At 41.2% G+C, this 16568-nt stretch overlaps 1 protein-coding gene across 1 annotated transcript in view; it reads left to right on the plus strand.

Annotated features, from left to right (window-relative positions):
* The window catches only part of GAB3 (GRB2 associated binding protein 3), a 113366-nt gene that overhangs the window by 47313 nt on the left and 49485 nt on the right, over positions 1-16568 (plus strand). The window lies entirely within an intron of this gene.

Consider the following 16568-nt stretch of genomic DNA (forward strand, 5'->3'; position numbering starts at 1 on the left):
AAATACATGTTTCATATACATGCTGTTTTCATCCACTGGAGACAGGATGGGCATAGGAGGAAGCAGTGTTGCATTATTAGAACTGTACACCATATAATACTGTTTGGAACAAATCTGCATTTGAAAGGGATGGCACTTGGTGAAGAGTGTCTTGGAACCACATTGTTTCCTGTGTACCCTGCTCCAAAATATGGTGAAAGCCTCAATAACAGTTTTAGATGCGTTTTTGATGATTATCTTTGGCCCCAGTGACTTCAGTGGGGCTGCTCACAGTGCATATTGGGCATCTGCCCAAACCTTTGCAAGTTGCTAAGGCTTTAATCCATTTTATTCCGGTAGTAGAGGTCCAGTTTGTTTTGAAATTGCAATGCTATATGAGTGACAGTCTTGGAATAGTCTATAATTTTGTTATTTAACATAAGCTTGGTATGGGGATTTTACTGCTGTGAACATCTGATCCAGCAACAATCTTTGTGGTGATATATATTTGTATCCGGGGTGGCTATCTGTTCTGTATCCAACCTCTAGACCGTTGTTCGCACAGGGCTTTGAGATCCCCTTGAAAACAGGTGTAAAAGGACAGTGTTACTTTCTGCTGCTGAAACAGAATTTGCTCAATGAGTTATGAGACTATCCCAGTGATGAAGAAGAATCACCCAAAAATGTCATAATGGTGACATGTGCATATATCCATAGTTGATTGTGTTGTTTTTAGTGGATCCAGGAGCTTTGGATGGAAAAGCCTGACTTCTTGTGTCAAGGAGCAAAACTCTACAGTTATATTGTTAAATTCAGAGGCAAATGTGACTAAGGGTCTGTCTATATTGAGAATATCAGAATCAGTCAGTCTGCAGGGTGAGTCACGGAGGAAAACGCCAGCACATATGACTTGCACACAGTCATTTGCCTGATGATCAGTACAGTATTAGAAACTAATTTATCTGATACAATACAGCCTAAGACTTTGCTTTAAAAGCCATTGTTTAAAATATGTGCTCCCTCACTTCACGAGGGGCTTCCAGCGACTCTGCCTGCCAACAGGTGACCATCCAGATTTGGTCCCCCACTTGGTTCCTCATTCACTGTGCCAGCAAATGGCTGAGAGTATCAGAGATGATGCTTTAAAAAAACACCAAAACCATAACAGCTGGTCTGCTGGACAGTCAAGTAAAAGCTGTTCCCTGGGCTCCAAAGGGAGCATGGTCTGGTTCCCAGGCTGGAATATGTGACTGTGGCACTAATCTCCCTGTGAGAGGGACAGGAACTCTTGCTAATAATACTTAGCACTTGCAGTGCAATGCTTATGACGGTACACTCTTTGGGGAGTGCCTGTTGTGTTGTACAGCACCTAACACAGTGGGGTTCTGGGCCATGCCTGACCACTATGGTAACACTGCTCTACAGCCAAAATGCTTCTGAAATAAATGTAGTCAAACTTTACTAATTCTGGGTCACTGAGAACGAAAATGATGCTTAAAATTGTTGATTGGCTCTAGTTTTCAAGATATGCTATTGGGTCAGTATATACGACCCTTGACTTGGGAATGGCGGAGGATAAGTGAGTTATAAAGGGAAGGGATCTCAATTTAAACCAGAAATGACTAAAATACATCTTTGACTGGATCTATGAATAAATCTATGACTGGGTTTGGACAGTACTTGCTTTTTAGGCAAAACAATGAATGATACAATCTGAAGCTGGTATTGCGTCATACATGATATGAATGGCATCATGTTATTCCTAGAAGTCATGGATGATGCAATCATAACAAAGCTTATATCACTCTGCTGAACAAATTGCCCTATATCAGCTCTAGAAATCATACAGTGTCGTGCTCTCTTACTTGTCAGTGCTTGATTTTGCAAAGGGACACATTTCTGTTTAGCCAAAGTGAGCAGAGATGTCTCGTACTTGTGTGAACAGTGCAGATAACTTCTGCTATGTTTGTGGTGAAGTGACTTTTGCATCACAAAAGCGCAGTATAACCACTATGGTTAAGAAAGTGTATCACCTTTATTTTGGCTGCAAAATTGGAGATCAGAACAAGAGGTGGGCCCCACACATATGCTCCAACACTTGTGCAACAAATCTTCACCAGTGGTAGAACAGGAAAAGGAAATCTATGCCTTTTGCAGTGCCAATGATTTGGAGAGAGCCAACAGATCATACCAGCTATTGTTACTTCTGCATGGTGCCTCCAGTTGGGAAAGGTGTGTCAAAGAAGAAAAAGTGGACTGTGAATAGGACTAAACTATGTACATAATAGTTTTTTGCCTTTTGTTTCATAATATTTATATAACCCTTTTGCTGATTTTTAAAGTGTTTCATAAACAGGACAGGTGAAATATCATGTAAAGCAACCATAAACACATGAAAAGACCTAGGTTTACAATTTGTGATTAAAACTCTACTATCTACACAATTTACATAGACATAAAATGTAAAAACTTAAATATCTTAGAAACAGTAGCCAATCAGTTGTTTTAGTTGTCATATTTGAATTCAGCACATCAAAATACATAATAAATAGCACATTTTATCTCTGAAGCAGACGACTTCTCAAAAATTGTAGACCAGCGTAATACAAATAATAACACTGGTATATGGCTCTTTGCACTTTCATAGTGCTGTTCAGATACTAATCTTCCCCCATCAGGTAAATAGGAGTAGCCCTATTTTACAGATGTAACAGTTGGGCACAGAGAGCTCAAGTGACTTTCTCCAGGCCACACAGAGAGTCAGCGTCAGAGCTAGAATGACAACCAAGGAGTTGCCGACTCCCAGACCCATACACAGATCTCTTCTGCTTGAAAGTTGTGCTGGTGGGATCTCCAGTGGGTGGGATGAATCTGAGAAGTAATAGAGGCCCCACTGTAAAATGTTTGATACAGATGGAGCAGCCCTGCCTCCTCTGATCCTTAGCTTGTATTCGGAGTCAGTGCCTTACTCTGACCATAGTTGGGAACTAGGGAGAGCTGGTGTGGGCGTGATACAACAATTATATGCTCCTAGAATCCCAAAGGATCGATTTTTTTTCCTTTCTCATTCTCACACACGCACGCATGCACAAACGCTACTCCAAAAAGGATGTCTAAGTTAGCCTCGGAGGAATAGCTATAAAAGATACAGGCAAGAGGTCAGCTTTAAGAGTTGTCAGTGGTTCTACATTATTGGCTCAATGACAGTGCAAAGTACTGCTGCCCTAACACGGCAGGGTGGGGTAACTGAGTCCTTGCACAATTCTAATACACACGTGGCCTCTTCAGGATCTTTTATATCTTTCTCCAGTTAGTCACACAGCAAAGACTTTCTCCTTTCCTAAGCAGGCCCGACAGACATAGCTATCTAGCCAGTCAGACTAGCCCTCTCCAGCACAATCACAGGAAGTTATTCCAAGCCTCAGACAAATCCCATTTCTATCTCTGGAAGAGTAAAAGGTCAAAAAACACCAGGCTGTAGCGTTGCCAGCAATGTCAGCCCTAGCAGTCGCAGCAGCAACTGCAGGGCAGAACAGAGGGGAGCGTGTAGCAAGAAATCATGTCCTGGTGACTGCCAGCCTTCTGCGCACTCTCATCCTGACATGCCTGGACTCCAGTTCCCAGTGGGTCACAGGCTCCCAGAGGAAGTGAAGGTGAGTCGGGGCTCAGAATGGACTATGGAAGCTGTCGGTCAGCCCTGAGAGAGTGAAGAAGAAAATATAACAGCCAAATTACCAAAGCAGCTCTCTTCAAGCTCCATGAGGCCCACTGTCCCTCAGGACTCGAATATTTTCTTGCCTGGCAAATTAATATTGGCTCCTAGCCACTTCCCCGTCCTCTCAGAGCAATATGTAGTCCAGCTCTCTTAATATGCCTCCTGCTTAGTTTTTACCCTTCAGTCCCTGCATGCTAGCAAAGCCATTCTGCATAAGGAAAGCCTCCGATTGCAATGTGGTTTCTAAAGCTCCTTGGATTTCTTGGCCTGTAGGATTTTTGTAATGGGATGACATTCTGGTGGCATTACGTTCAGACTACCCATAATTCCTTAGTATCCATCAACATTACATTACATTATTTTTTTAATGTCTTCACAATCCAGATGAATATGCAGGTTTCAATGATCTGTCATGCCGGAAAAATCTAATACAGTTTAAGTAGCTGCCTTCTCCCTACTTTTGCCCCATGTGAGTTGGGGTTATTCCACCCACCAGAAAGCCTGAGGATCTGATTTTGAAAAGCAGCCATGTTTCTGTGATCACAATTGTGCTCTGACGGAAAGGGAGGGTTGGGAGGGATATTAAGACCCACAAGCACTGTCTTTGGAGCTGGACAGAGCTGTATAGCAGGAAGACTGAAGCCATTGCAGTAACTTCTGGTGCCTTACTCCCCTGGGCAGGGGTCTCCTCTATGCATAGAGCTCTTCCTAACCTTGATGAGCCTTGAACACCCTTGGGAATGGGCTTCTCTGACTGACCCAATAAAAGGAAAAGGTCTTCCGGTGCTTCTGAAGAACCCAATCATCTCTCCACATGCTCACTGACTCCTGCATTTTGCTCCCTCTTTCTTCCTTCTTGGGTCAGCTTTCCTGTTCTACCCACTCCCGTCCTTCATGAAGTGGCATTGATGCTTTACTAGGCTCCACATGTTTCCTATCATGTTTCACTTTGGCCCTAACCCTCTCATTAACGTTCCCTTTGAATAAGACACTCAAGGTAACGCCAGTTTAGACATACTTCTAGGACATCAGTGTCACCAACAAAAGCAGATGCTTTCTGCAAAAAAACGAACTCAGTTTTCTGTCAGTAAACAGCTTTGACAGGTAGCTGGTGATGGCTGCCTTATTCTCTGCCTGCTCCCAGCCCTGCATATAGGTTAGAGCAGCTTCCAAGCTTGCCCCATCCTACTCCCTGTGCCAGAAGCTTCATAGTAGTTAGCTATGCCAGCATCACACCAGCTGAGGTTTCTCCAGCACGAGGGTATCTTCAGCTAGGGGTTTAGGATTAGTTTCTACTCCCTGTACACAACTCCTGCAGCACAATGGGGGCAGAGCAGGTCAGAGAATCTGCCCCCGTGTCAACACCCCACTTCCCTGTACTTACCTCTGAAAAACACTGAACTGTCTGTTCCATTTCTGTACAGTGCCTAGCACAATGGGGCCCTGGCATCGACATGCCACAGCAATACAAATAATAAACACTATTAAAACCCCCAGTCTACCAAATGTTCAGCATTGCTCCCTATTTCTGTCCCCAGGTGATCACCGTTGCTCTAGCCCTAGTCTGGTGCACGCACAGGATCAGTGGGAGATAGGTGGCTGGGATCAAGCCAACCAGAAGGAGCATGCAAAGCCACCAGAAAATGCTTCGCCAACTGGGATTTGAGGCTTTACAATTAATCTGTGACCTCAGTCACTGGATGTACTTCAGGAAGTGAAAACCATGGCACTGTGGGACTTCAGCAAAAGAAGGGATGGGGAAGGGACGGAGAGGAGATGAAGCAGTAGATAGAGAGACGTTACAGAAAAGCAGAAATAAGTGCTGCAGTTCTGAAAATGATTGTGGAAAAACCCTGTTGGTTTGTTATCAGCACTTTCGTGGAGGTGAACTCAAGTAACCATTCCACAAACACACATTTTTATCATCGATGCTGATTACTGAGAATGGTGCAAAACTGTTTTAAAAAAGATTAAGACCCACCCCAGTCCAAAACGGGTATAAATCAGCTTCGCTCCATTGACTTTATGAGGAATTATACCAGCTGAGAATTTGGCCCTGTTTCAAATATTTAGCATTGTGACAGTTTGTGAAATGATGTAAAGGGAGCTATTACTCCTCTCCCACATTACATATATTTAAGGTATCACTGAGCACATTTAATTGCCCATTGTTCCCAATAGATCAAGCTATAGTCTCTGAACTTTTCTTTCCAAAGCATTTCCCCCTTCCCCCCCCAAAAAAAATTGTTTTATTAATTGTAGAGTTTTACATGGAGTTTTACTTCTGCTGCACTGGTAAAAGCCTGCCTTAAAAACTCCTAACAAATTGCATAAGGTAATCCCAAAGAGAAAGCACCTGTTTGAAAATACAATCCTGTCTGCCTGTAGTTTAAGCAATTGCATTTTTGCTGTGCCTAGAAGAGTCGGACCATGAAGGGAAGAAGTAAGAATTCCAAGGAAATAGATTTAGGGACACATTACCTCACAATAGTGTTGTGATAGGAGGGTAACGTATGAATCAGAAATATAAAGGGAAATGTATAATTCACAGTTCTAAGGAGGTTCAGTGTGCAATGTGCCAATTTTAATTGTTTTCCATATCTGACCTATTATATTCTGATGGTGAGGAAATGATTTAATAGTTTTGAACACCGTGATTTCATCGTTTGGTTAAGCAAGGGAAGTTTGAGAGTAATGTAATTTAAAACAAACAACAAATACACCCTAGTTAGTATTTGATTTAGTCTTATGACTTTTCACTACCTTAGATAAGTTACAGTCCATAAATTAAAAGCAATGTTATGCAAAGTATGCAAGTCAGTGACACATTGTCTAACTAAAAGACATAATGCACACCAATATTAGCAAACAATATTAAAAAGACTTAACCTGTATGTGAACCACTTGTGTAAGTGAAGTGCTCAGTCCTGTCTGATCCATTCCAAAGTCCTCTGATGGCAACAAAAAGACTCCCATTGACTTCCATGGGCTTTGGACCAGGCCCTGAGTTCCAATTCCAATTTACCCTTTTAACATATGCGCTGGTATAGGGTAGGCAGAGGGTGAAATCGACACACTGAGAAACAAAGCACTTGTCTGTAGAATGTCACATCCAGTGTTCCCTTTCCACACCAAAGCGTGGAACTTCACATAGGCTTATCTCATGAGCATGAGAAGTTTAAGTAATAAATGCTTAGATGCTTGAGCCAACTTTACCCATGTGCAGAATGTAGCTAGAAATGGTAGTTAGAATTCAAAGGAAAGTAGATTTTTTTCATGTAGGGAATGAAAATGTGAATTTTTAAAACTATATTTCCACTCAGAATGCTGCTTGTTTGCAGGAGCCAGATAATGCAGAAAAAGAAAAAAAAGAAAAGAAATAAAAAACCACACAACCAACAACTCACAAGGAATTCTTAAAAATAAATGAATTACATAAACTCAAAAGTGGCATATAGTCTTCTGTTTTTATTTTGTATTACATTTATGTATTTTGAAATGAAAAAGGCAGACAAATGTCAATGCGTTATCCTAGACAGCCCGATGAATGATCAGCATGTTTCCACAAACTAAATAAGGCCAAAAAGTAATTCTAAAAAAAAGTCCAGAAATCCAGCTCCTATGAAATGTAAAATCAGGGAAGAATAATTCAGAGTCGCTTTTAAAGAAGAGAAAAAATAAGTTCTTAAAACTGAACTATTCCTAATCAGATACAGAAAGGAAAAAAAACACATCTTGGGTGGTAAAAATCCAGATAAAAACCACGGAGATGAGCTTTTTAAATTCCTTAGGGTAACTTTGTAATTATCCTAGTACTGTACTCTGAATTAAGCAATCTCGTGTATATCAACTATTCAGAGGTTCCTATTGTTATTGCTTGATCTTCAGTGTTTTTCAAATAATGCCAATGTACAAAGTACGGATGGGCCTAAAATGGAGTTCAGATCCAAATTCAAACTCTGTTGTGCAGAGTTCAGGTCCATCCTGTGTGTGTGGGTGGGTGGGCAAGGGGTGGTGTATGTATGTGCAAAATATTATACATACCAGTAATATACATGTATATACAATCTGAACAAATAATTTATTCAACAAATGTCACCACTTTTGTCTTAGAGACTAACAAATTTATTAGAGCATAAGCTTTCGTGGACTACAGCCCACTTCTTCGGATGCATATAGAGTGGAATAAACGAAAGCTTATGCTCTAATAAATATGTTAGTCTCTAAGGTGCCACAAGTACTCCTGTTCTTTTTGCGGATACAGACTAACACGGCTGCTACTCTGAAACCTGTCACTTTTGTCTTGTTTGTTTTTGTTTGTGAATTGCCTACAAGCATGTAACTATTTTCTTGAGTGAGTTCAGGCTTAGAATTATTGAGTGAATAATTCTGACATAAGTCTTGATTTGTAAGTTGTTCAAATGTCAGGTTTTTGTAAGTATTCAATTACTGAAATTTGAGCTATGATGGTTAGCTTTGATTGGATGCACGAATCACATGGTGTGTTTCTATTCACTGATTGGATCAGCATGACTAGTAGAATCAAGTTTCCAGGGCAAATACTCATATTTACAATTTTAAAATGTTAATTATTTATTTATCACTTGTGCCCTGGTGGTGCCCACAATGTGCCAGGCACTGTCCACACATAAATGAAAACTTACTGCCTTCCCAGAGAACTCACCGTATCTTTTTCCAGTATTGGCTCAAATTTTGCGATTTCCACAACCCCTCTTATCAGTAAACTTGTGGGATAGAATCTTCAGAGAATGGGGCATAAATTCAGCTGACAGGAATTCATATCAAAATTAAAACAAATACTTCTGGAAAATAGCATGCAGTGTTATATGTATGCTTAGTGCTCTTCTGTATGTTATAGACTGATGTATTGACATCATCCAGAGCTATTTATAAAGCTATAGACAGATATGGACAATATAGCTGTATAGGTGTGCAAGCCAGTTCAGATGGGAAAGTAATCTTTTCCCAAAACTTGAACTGAGGCCAAGAGGCAAATATTTGTAGATTAAACACAAGAACCACTCCTATCTTAGTCCACAAGTGGCCCCATTGAAATCTATAGGGCTATTTGTGAAGTTAGGTAATATTCATTGAGAGTAAGTATAGACACAATCTGCCTTATTGACGTGAGTGGAAAAGCTCCCATTGACCTCAGTGGATGCATCCCATCACTTCTCAGTTCCAACTGGCACTGGAATTGTTCAAAACATGGAGTGAAATCCTGAAGTCCACTGGAGTTTGGCCAGGATTTCATCAGGGGTGTTCCCTTCCAGTCTGCCCTGAAGCATGAAGTGGCAGGAATCTGACCAGAAGACCTCTTCCCATGAGATTTCTACCCCACTTTTACAGGCCCGAGGGATGAAATCCTGCACCCATTGAAGTCAGCGGGAGCTTTGCCATTGACTTCAGTGGAACCAGGATTTCACCCAGTAAGACTGGATAGTTCCTACAGGACTCAGTCCTTCAAGGTGTTGACTACTCTGCCCCCAGTCCAGCAAAGCACTTACGTGTCTGCATAATTTTTCAGCACGTGAGGGAGTCCCATTTGTAGTCAGTGGGACTACTCAGGTGCTTAACAGTAAGCACATGCTCAAGTGCTTCGCTGGATTGGAGCCTAGTGATGATATATTACTATTTCCATCTTCCTTTCTTTGTGTATATATTGGGAATGTTAGTTCTTCTTTTCAGCATTTTTTTTTTTTTTTTGGCATAATCTCTAGGACAAATCCGCCCTGGACACCCTAGTCATTTACGACAGGGAGAGTGTTGAAGCTTCCTGAAGAAATCTCAGAACCACACAAATATTTCCAGATTTGATCACCTCCCAAAGGAGTTATTTATAGAGATCTTCCCCTTGTCACTTGGATGAATCTTTCTTTCTCCAGGCAATTTTCAGTGGGAAACAGGATGCCGAGACGAATCCTGCTCGCTTTCCTGTGCAGGTAGTACTAGTGAAGGCAGTAAGGTGTGAGTAAGACCATCCAGATTTGGTCCCAAAATAGTTTAGAAAATATATTCGACCTGTCATCTTTTTATTCTGCTATGAATCAAGCTGTGAAAACTTCCTAAAAACTCTATAAGGTGCCACAGGACTCTTAGTCTGGATCTGTAAAAAGCGACAAACACGGCTACCCCTCTGATAAACGAAATCCTGGAAGTCAATCCTTTCTATACATTCTTGTTGAGCAGCATTGTTAGTATCAGCCATCGCCATCACCATCACAGCACAGACCTTTGTGGCTTTTTCTGAACTCCCACTGTTCTAGTTACCTTGGTAATTTAAATACAAAATGTTACTATTGCTGAAGAGTTGGGTTTATTTAACAGTATTGTGGGGCTCCTGCTACCAGAGTCACTTTGCCCAATTTCCTGTTTATGTTCCTTCTCTTCAGAACTATAGCATCATGTGAGTTTAGACAGTTAAAGATAGGCTGCATGACTGTTGCTGACCTCATACCACATGCTCAGTTAAGGTGAAACAGCAAAATTTGTTCTGTTTCTGTAGAATGTACTGAGAAAACTGCCAGTTCTGGGTAAAGTAAAAAGAGAGAGACTCCAGATAGCCCAAGACACAACATAATCTGCAGGCTCTAGACACCTGCAGATCTTTTCAGCCTTTAACTACTCTGCACATCTGTATTTACAGTAAACTCGCATGCTACAAGAAAGGGCATTAGCCCCCACTCTTTCTTTTTTCCTCAGCAAAAAAGCTTTGGAGTCTTTCCATAAAAGCAATTAGTTTAGCAGCCTTACTCAAAATTTCTCAAAAGTTCAGTTCCCTTAATACAAGCCACTTCCCACCCAACCCCTCAGAATAAGAAGCTAATTCTCCATTTACTTCAGTTGAATTACACCAGCAGAGAATTTGTCCCCAGATGTGTGCATTTCAGTGCTGTTGTCCTTTTAAATTACATGGGGGAATAAACAGAACAGGGTAACCGCGATTTTTATGAAGCTCTCAGGGTACATCCAAAAAATCACTTGAGATTCCATAGAAATTTCAGAGATGGGACTAATAGGGATTCCCTAATAGGCAATAGGGATTTACCTGTACTATATTCAGTATTAAATGGCCTTACTGCTTTATTGATAATTAATAAACCATTTGTAAATGAATTGGAGAAATCTCCAATGTACCCATGTCATTTTACAATAATGACATTGATATTGCAGGAGAAATCATCACTGGCGTAATTGTGAATGACGGCTACATCTCTAAATCCATGAGCACCATGGGAAAAATGTATTGGCTCGTTCATAAATTTTCCTGTTTCTTAATCAGTTTATGTAAAGGGCCTAGTCCAGCCACCTTTGAAATTAGTGGAAGTTTTACTTTAACTTCAACTTCAGGTCAAACAGAATGAGATCCTAACTGAATAGAATAGCAATATTAGTCCTTTGCATGTTTCTAGTGTTTTTTTCATCCATAGCTCTCAAACCACCTTACGCCTTAATTATCCCCTTTCTACAGATGGAGAAACTGAGCCACACAGAGATGAAAATCAAAGTGTTCGTATTTGGATGCATAAAGTTTAGGCACCTACACCCATAACTGGTCACTTAAATAAGTGGCCTCATTTACATCGGAGTTGATCATCACCCCAGAAGTGGACGCATTTCAGCGATGAGTGAACTAGTCACTGCATATGTAACTTGTAATCAGCATGTACAATTTGTCGAGTACTTTAGGATTTTTGGGTGAAAGGAAAGATAGGAATATAAGTTACAACCATGTCTTCTTAGATATTACACATAAATATGCGATTGATGGGAGACGGGGAATGGAACTAAAACTCTTGGCTAGCTGGCTTATCTGTAAACATCCTCACATAAAGAGTCTTGTCTGTAAGTCTTCACTGTCAGTAAGCTCAGATGCCTGGGAGAATTCGGCAACATTCAGAAGATGCAATTTGGGAGAGGACCAGAGAGGAGTCGTTTTTTCAGCTTGCATACCCTGGAAGGGAAGGAAAGAGAAGAGGGCGCTCCATTGTGGGGAGAGAAGAGGAATGCGCCCAAGGTTGATGGGAGACCATCAAATGACTTAAACCCAACTCCCTTGTATCCAGTTGTTTCAGCTTGTTTCTCCTGCCTTTAGGATCTACCTTTTGAACCAGAATCTACTTTACACCCCGATTAAAAAAAGAAAAGAATCCTGTAGCCTTCAGGGAACCTTAGTCAAGCCTGCAGTAAGTGAGCAGTTTAAAGTAATTGAGATTGCCATCCTCAGAGGAATTCCACATGATACCTTAAAAAGTATGGATGTGCCCTGTGCTTCGGCAGATTTCACACAAAGTTTGGCTTGATTGTTCTCAGACTGAGTTTTTGACAGTCTGCAGATCCTTGCAGGCTTCGCTTTTAAAATGACGCTCAATCAAGACAATCACTGTTACTTTTCTCAGAACATTGTCACCTGAAACTGTTTCCACTCTACATTAGTCATAGTAAAATAATATCCAGACTGTGCTTGAAAGATGTCATTTTATGTGGTTATTATCTTGTACCTTTTTACTGAAGCTTGGAAGATGAGCACAGAACAAAAAAAAAAAAAAAAAAACCCAGATCCACTCCAAACACCAGCAGCCATTAGGAAAGTTTTAATAGGGACCCAGACTTTGGGCTTATAATAAATAGGACCCAACAAACTAAACATGTACCTTTTTTGTAATGAGTCATGCTTACACTTCCAGTAAATGAATTAAAGTGCTCCAAGATTTCATCATTGCTCCAGGAAGGTTAAGGAAACCCTACTTTGGGATGACCACTAGTAGCATTGCTTATTTATGACCCATATTTGGACTTCATTGTTAAGTGAGCACAGTTAAATGGGTCTCGTCTTGACTAAAATGACACTTAAATGATGTTTTAATCAAACGTCTGCATTTGCCCTCCTCACAAAAATCTATGTAGATCTAGACACATTTTTTCTACTTTAAGAACTTGATTTGAGATCTTCTCAATGGTCTTTTTAAGTCATGAAATTCCAGAGCTTTCAGGTCACTTTGACTTTGACCCTGCATGCCCAAAAGAACATTAGCTTTACAAAGAATTTGCATGTTTATTAAATAGCAGTGACTCACTCAGTTGCAGATGTTCGTATATATAAAGTACCATAAATATTATGGATTAGGATGTGGAATATGTGATGGGAATGTGTTTGGGGAAGCAGGCAACATTTTGCTCTGGTTTTATTCAGTTTGTGGCAATCTTCTCTTTCTGTGCAAACCATAGGCTTCTTTCTGTGCGTTACAGAAACAGAGAAAATCTTGCTGGTTCATGAAGACGTCATCTCAGATGCTTTACTACAATGCATTCATCACACACTGTGGTGCAGGAAATTTTCAGACTAGTGCTTTCAGTCAATTAAATATGTGTGCATCACCATGAAAGGAACAAGGTATTTCCCCTCTGACTCTGCGCCGGTAGAAACTTAGTAGGTCCTCAGAGCAAGATTTCTGCTGGCTTTCCTGAAATAAGGTCATTTCAGAGTCGTATTGAAACTCAGTAAATGATTCACTTCTCAGCAGATGGCAATGCACTGAGATTAGACAGTCTGTCCTACAATGATCACAGCTCAGTCATTTGCCATAAGGTGAGCGGCACCATTCTTGGTGCACTTAGTACAAAGTTAGCTTTGTAACTTGAGGCTCACTTTGCTCCTAAATGGGCACTAGCCTTGAGGTGGGTGGTGACAGCAGGACCATCAGAAACTTAACTGCAGAGTAGTGGGGAGAGAGAAGGGAGAGTTCACACCTTGGCTGGTGTGGTTGCATCGGCAGCAGTTAGGCTGTGTAACCAGGGTAGCAGAAAGTCAGGTACGTTGTGAAGCTGCCTCACTAACAGAAAGGGTTAGGCAGTCCATTTAGTGAAATGAAAGCAGAAAGTAACCCAGCTGGAGCTGGCTTTGGCAAAAGCTTCTCAGGACCTGGCATGGAAGGTGAGACACAAATGGCTTTACTGCTGTTTTATTTGGAGCCTGGTGCCCTCAGAGATTTGTTGTTACATTGGTGAGCGGCCTGGACCACTCACTTGGCACTAAACCAGCACTCGGCACTAAAGCTAGCTGAAATTTGGAATGTCTGGTTTGAGGACGGTTCAGAGGGCTCAGGATAGGAGCGCATAATGTGATCTTGCTACTACTTTTCCTGGCTTGCAGCCTGATCCAGAGGCCCTTACCCATGTGAATGGAGGCTAGCACCCTCGGGGCCCCAATGGAGGGCTTTCATTAAAGGAAGTGTCAGGGACAGGGTGGATAAAAATCATTGATTTTTAAAAAAAAATAAAATAAAAAAATCTGATTTTTATAATTTAAATCAGATTTTTTTTGATAAAATGTTTTTGAGGACAAAACCTATCTAAAAATAGTTTTAATTAAGATACATTATCGCTCAAAGATATCTCATCATGGAATAGGGATTATAAATTCTAATGCTATAGTATGAGATAATATACTCCATGTAATGTTTAAGAAAAGTTTTGTAAATGAGTTCCAATAGTTCATGGATTAGGGACCCAATTTTATGGGGTTCCAGGGGCTTCTGTATAGATTATTTAGGCTAATCTTTCTATCTACCCAATGGGACTCAGTGCTCAGTTTGGAAGATACCATCAGAGATGTTTAGTTTTGCAGTTCTCAAACTGTGGATTTGTGTCTCCAGAGATAACATGCTTGTTAACAGCAAAAATGTTTTTAAATAAATAAATAAATAATATATAGAGGTGAGAAATAACAGACCTCAACCCTATTGTCCCTCTGCAAATTTGTGTACACAGAGTTAATCCCTTACCTCTCTCTAAAAGTGCAAAGTTTCAAAAAGTTCAGTGAATAGAAGATTGTTGGGGGTGGAATAGGTCTGGACAAGGAGAAGAAGTCTGGAAATAAATGTGAGAAGGGAGGGACAGGCAGTAGAAACAAAAGTGAAACTGTATGAGCAGCATATTCCAGAAGTCTTGAGGTCTTTCTGAGTGTAACCTTCATTGATTTGCAATCTACCAGCCCATTCTCTCACTAGAAGGGAAAACCTATAATGGCAGCAGGACGTAAAAGAGAACCAGTTTGGGAATAAGAATCACTCAAGAAATGCATGTTTGCTGATGATGTTTTAAAGAAAGTCACACCAGGGAACTGGTGGAAGTCACTTAAGCACTCGGATTCAGAGACTGTTGAAGTGATAATCTCACTTTTAACAGTAGTAGCTTCTTCTGCCAATGTAGAAAGAATATTTTCTTCCTTTGGACTAATTCATTCCAAATTGAGAAATCGTTTGGGACCAGAAAAACGAGGAAAGCTTGTTTTTCTTTTCCAGATTATGAACAAACAGGAAAATGAAGGTGAAGATGACTGAGTTAGTTGAAGAAGCCAATATTTTAAGTTTCTCATGTTGGCCTGGCTGACACAGTCGATGTAATTTTTGTTTGTTTGTTTTTTAAATTTCATTTAACTATTTTAATTTACAACAATTTTAACGAAAACAAAGCTGATTTTAAAAAACTTGAATGTTTAACTAAATTCAATAATTCATATGCTTGTTTTGTTAAAATATTATATGTTTGCTGTTGAAGAAAAAAAATCCAGAATACATAACGTTGTTTTAGTTAAATAAAACAATTTAAATGTCTATCTGGTGATGTTCTCTTCTTAATACAGCATGGCAAAAAAATCCTCCAAATATTAATGATTAACCTGTTGAATTGGAGTTAGCTCACCTCCCAGTGACTTCATAAATATCTGCTTCAATTACCTTTGGTAAATGAAATAACTAAACAGTCATTCGTTTTCTGATATATCTGTAAAACTCATCTGAAAAGTTTTCAAAATAAATCACTTTAAAAATGTATAGTGTGTACCTTCTAAAATTGAAACCTACATCTGTCTCGGAGTTGTGAAGAATATGTATTAAGGTTCTAACAACCAACAAGAATGCACTTTTATGTAGAAATCCATGATTAAATCGAGTCTTCCTGACTAGTGATTTAAATCATGATTTAAATCAAATCCATCCTGGGCAGGGACCCGAGCAGCTAGGAACAGCTGCTGGCCTGCTCCCTAATTGCGTTGCTGGACAACCCGTGAGCCCCACTGCATTGCCTTAGAACTCTGAGTGGTCACAGGCCCGATGGGCGGCTGGGTTTGCAGTCCTTCTTACCAGCCTGGCCCGCGTAGCCATTCAGTGGCTTCTCAGAACAAACCATGCCTGTAGCTGTGCTTGCCTTTGTTCTGCTCCTGCTCGTTTCAGCCCTTCTTCCAGCCTGCTTCCAATCCCTGCTCCTGCTCTGTTCCAGCCCCTGCTTCCTTCTGGCTTCTACTGGGGCTCTGCCTCTGGTGTACGACTCCAGGTGACCCTCTGGCTCTGGCATTTGGCTTCTGCCCCTCTGATACTGACCCCTGACTTGTTTCCTGGACCCACCCACCCTGCATCTAGCTCTGACTTGTAGGCCGAACTCTAGGGTTACCATTCGTCTGGATTTACCCGGACATGTCCTCCTTTTGTGTGCTAAAAATAGCGTCCGGGGGGAATTTGTAAAGCACTCACAATGTCCGGGATTTCCCCCCTCCCCCGGCAGAGCGAGCGGCTGGGAGGGCTGCAGGAAAGTCCCGGGCTGGACTCCGGAGCAGCTTCCTCCTCCCACCCCCCCCCCCCCCTGCATTCTGAGCCGGCCGGCAGCTCCGCCTCCTGCAGCCCGCTCCGGCAGCCCTGTGCAGGGCCAGGGACCGGGTTTTGTTGTGCTGGGGAGCTCAGCCATGTGTCCGGCTGGCACAGAGCCCAACACCCTGTTCTGAGCAGCAGGGTAAGGGGGGGCAGGAGAAGGGACAGGGAGGTTCTGGATGGGGCAGTCAAGAAACAGGGGGGGGCTT

Source organism: Malaclemys terrapin, chromosome 9 (assembly GCF_027887155.1).
Source record: "Malaclemys terrapin pileata isolate rMalTer1 chromosome 9, rMalTer1.hap1, whole genome shotgun sequence".
NCBI classification, from domain to species: Eukaryota; Metazoa; Chordata; order Testudines; family Emydidae; genus Malaclemys; species Malaclemys terrapin.